This window comes from Eumetopias jubatus, unplaced genomic scaffold, assembly GCF_037043125.1.
Source record: "Eumetopias jubatus isolate StellerSeaLion01/CBP00866 unplaced genomic scaffold, mEumJub1_p1.0 scaffold_11, whole genome shotgun sequence".
NCBI classification, from domain to species: Eukaryota; Metazoa; Chordata; class Mammalia; order Carnivora; family Otariidae; genus Eumetopias; species Eumetopias jubatus.
The window spans coordinates 92,460,775-92,465,040 of record NW_028274817.1 but is presented as its reverse complement, the minus strand read 5'-3'; positions in this window follow the sequence as shown (position 1 = coordinate 92,465,040).

Sequence of the window (4,266 nt, the reverse complement as noted above, 5' to 3'; positions counted from 1 at the left end):
GGGCACGGAGAAACCTTGGGGGGCCGTGGATATGTTCATGATCTTGATTACGGTGATGGTTTCACGGGTGGACGCATATGTCAAAACAGATCCAATTGTATCATTTAAATATGTGCAGTTTATCGGATGTCAATTATACCTCAAAAAAGCTGTATTTTTTTTTAAGATGTGTGCTTCACCAAACGAAAATTATACTTCCATCTTTTTTTGTTGTTTTAAATGCTGGAATTCTCTACCACTCTACCACTCCCCTCCAAACACAAACAAACGCGTACAAGTAGAGGACGTGCAATGCCACATATCCTCTCATCTTTGGGCCCAGGCAGGCGAAATCCTACTTTAGGCTCAAGGCTGTATGACGTAAGCGTGGTCACTCCAGCACAGCAGTGGCAGGAAGGCAAGACCTGCCTTCCCGAGCCGTGGCCCCGGCTCTTCCTTGTACCTGGGGCTGAAGGGCACGTTATAACCAGACGATCCTTCCCGGGGTTAGCCAGTGCACACAGTGGGGTGCACACGTGTCTACCTTTTCCTCTCTCCGCTGCTTCTGGCCCTCCTTCTTCTCGGGTGACTATTCATGGCTGGGGCACGGCAGGAACTCCACACCAGCAACCAAAATACTACACCGTGACAACTTCATCTCTTAATTACAGTAAACATTTACATAATGCTCGGGCCCAGCCAGTGCAGAAAGATTCGTTAATGCAGAAACATGCCCTTTAACCATCCCGTTTTATTACACAAACCCCCGGGGACCTGAGCAGCCCAAGATTTGCAAAAGATGATGCAGAAATTGGCTGAGATATTAAGCCCCTTTCCAGGTGCAATTAAAAGTGAGATGGAGAACCGCCTGCTCGCCCAGATAGATATTTTCTTCCTTCTGAATTCACACTATAAGGATTCTGGGGATCTAGCCGCCGTCGGAGTGCTAGCACTTGCCGGAGCCGGGGCTGGGCTTTGCTTTTATTCTCATCTTCTTCCTCTTCTCCGTTTCTGAATTGACAACCCTGCAGGCTTTGCTGGGAGGTCTAATATTTCCACGGCCGCCCAAGCACAGGGGTTTATTCCAACATTATGAACATTCTGCTTGCTTCAAGCCTTTGATTCTTTCGAACAGACCCTCTCTGGAGAGACCAACTTTAATCACATTTCCTAGAGCCAAACCCAGCTGGCCTGGGGAGGGACCGCCCAGGCCAGGCTGAGAGTGGGCGAGGAGGCACCGGAACAGCAGACCAGGAGCCCCGCTTGCAAGGGGACGCAGGCCAGTGCACAGAGAAGGCGGCCGGGGGAGGAGGGGGGGCAGAGTGGGCTCCGGGAAGAAGTCAGACTTGAGCTTCCTCCCAGCTCCCCCTACATCCTCTCCACCCCCAGCCTCTTCCTGGCTGTGTGATCTTAGGAAAGTAATTCCTGCTCTCTGGGCCTCAGTTCCATCATCTGTAAAGCAAGGACAATGATCCCTCCTTTGCCAGGATGTGGCGGGCTTCGGGGAGGTGGCTCTGTACAGAGGGTGGGTCAGGGCCACACACGCCAGGCTCGGTGGGTGCTCAGAGGTCCCGTTATTATTTTCTTACTGCCACACTTCTCAAACCTTAGGCAGCCGAAGGGATCCCTCGTGCCCCCTGTCTAGCGATGAAATGACACTTGAGTGCTCTTAAGCCCCTTTCTCCCCTAGCGACTGAAAAGACGCGTTGTACATCAAATCAGCCCGTGAAAGCCACCTCTGGGGTTCCCACCCAGATTGGCAAGAAAGCCACCTCTGGGGTTCCCACCCAGATTGGCAAGAAAGCTGAGGCTGAGGCTGGAAGGGGCAGCTCTGAGCAGTAGTGTGCCCAGTGGATGGACACGGCTACCAGGCTGAGAACAGGGCCAGCCGGGAACCTAGAAGGAAGTCCAACGTCCAGGAAGAACGAGACCCAAGGCCAGTCCTGGGGAGAGGCAAGAGCCTTGGTGTGGGCTCTGCCGGGCGCGCAGACACATATACCATCGTAAATAGCAGATGGCAGCTTTCAGTTATGTCGTTTAGCTCATGGACACTCATCAAGCAGCTTGGCTGTGCCGGGCACGGCTCTAGCACTTGACAAACATTATTCGTGTTGAATTTATTCATTTAGTCCTCATTACCACCCTATGAGACAGATAGTGTAATGATCCCCATTTCACAGATGAGTCAGCCGAGGCTCAGACAGGTTCATTCACTCCACCAAGTTCACAGCATCAGTAAGTGGCAGAATCGGAATTCGAATCCAGGGAGTGGGGCTGCGCGGCCCACGGGTCACCATGCAGGTGATACCTGGGGCGGGGAATCGCAGGAGGCACAGACTCGGTGGGGCTCAAGCCAGGACTTGAAGGATCAGATCAGGGTGAGTAGGGAGAGAAGGGAGAGAGGCAAAAGGGCTTTCCATGTCGGGGGCCAGAAAGTGAACCAAGACTTAAGGCAGAAATGAAGGCCACATGGCTGGTTGGGAAGGACAGGAAGAAAAGAGTTTGTGTCATCGAGCGGGAGATAGAAAAAGAGGGTATCGGGGATAATTTTGACTACAAATTACGGAAAACACCTCCACTCGACCTGGCTTCGGCCCTGCTCTCTCATGCTCTTTCTCTCTCTGAAATAAATAAATAAATCTTAAAAAAAAAAACAAAAAAAACAAAAAAACAGGCAGGCAAGACTCTGAGCACCTTTCTTAGGAGCAAATAAATATTAAGTCAATATTTTTCAGAAGCCCCTAGTAGGTGTCCCCCCCATCATGTCTCATTGGTTAGGACTGAGCCACAGATCTGTTCCTGACCCCATCCCTAGCCAGATAAATAGATCGGCCACCCAGAGGGGTGATAGATATCAGGGAGTGAGCCACCCTGCCCTCCACAAGCCCACAAGGGCAGGTCTTCGTTATGGACGCCAGCCAAGAACCGCAAAATTGATCTCGTGGGGTTTGCAGCAGAGGTGACGGGGTTTCGTGTGGCAAAGGACAGGGACCCAGAATGGCCACCCAGTGAGAATGCTGGGCTGTGGGGGTGGGGCGCATGCTGAGAAGGGCTGGCAGAGACTCACTTCCCCCCAGGGGCACCCCTACCAGTCCGAGGAGGCTGCCTGGAGGGCTAAGGACAGTGGACATGTTGAGGGGAGCAGGGCAGGGCCACCAGTCCCAGTCCCACCTCCGGGGAAGACGTGCGGGGGACACCCAACTGAGGCCAGGGGAGCCGGGTGTGGGTCCGGGGGCAGCCGAAGGGGGGGTGGGAGCACCGTCCCCAGGGGCCAAGCCTGGAAAGGGGCGGCAAGAAGCAGATTGAGTTTGAAGAGCAGCCAGTCCGCAAGAAGGAATGTGGAAGATGTAGGACTCTAAAGCCAGGATCCCAGGGCCAGAAGTTCATGTGTGTTTCAGTTGTCTATTGCCAGGCAACCAACCACCCCTGCACTTGGCGGCTTAAAATAAATAACAATCACTTTACTTGCTCACAATTTTACAGTTTGAGCATCGGCTGGGCTGGAAGACCCGTTTCCTAAAGAGCCAGCAAGTCGATGCAGGCTGCCGTCTGACAGCTCAGAAATTCATTCTCTCCCAGGTCTGGAGGCCACAAGTCCAAAATCAAGGTGTCAGCGGGGTTGGTTCCTTCTGGAGGCCCCAGAGGGAGAGTCTGCTCCAGGCCTCTCTCCTGGCTTCTGGATCTCTGATCTCCACCCTGATCTCTGCCTCTGCTGTGACGTGCATAGCTGCGTGTCTGCCTCTACGTCCGTCGTTCCCTCTTCTTGAAAGGACACCTGCCATTGGATGGAAGGGACCACCAACTCCGGGACGACCTCATCTTAACCTGATTGCATCGGCCACCAGCCCGGTTCCAAACAAGGGGGCAGGGACTCCAGTGTGTCTTTGCAGACACGCCGAGTGGGGGACGGCACCCTGCCTCCTGCCAGGAGAGTGACAAGGAATTTGCAGCCATCTTGAACACCACCCCCCCACCCCCCGCCGCCCCGCGATCTGCGAGATGACAACAGGAAGGGAAATGAGGGCAGAGGAGGGAACGGCGGTTGTCCCTGCTGGCACCTGGGTGGGTCGGAGTCCCCTGGGGACCTCGTGCAGACAGTGTAGAACACGCCCCTGAGGTTGTCCCCAGCCAGCAATACGGCTGCGTCCGTATTTGTCCGCTGGTCCCTCCCCCGCCTTGTCAGTGCTCTAGGCTGCCCCGGGCCCCCGCACGCAGGAAGAGTGTGCTGCCAGAAAAATCCCTCGGGCAGGGAGTCATAGTTGTTTGCAGTGAGCAGGCTCCCAAGCA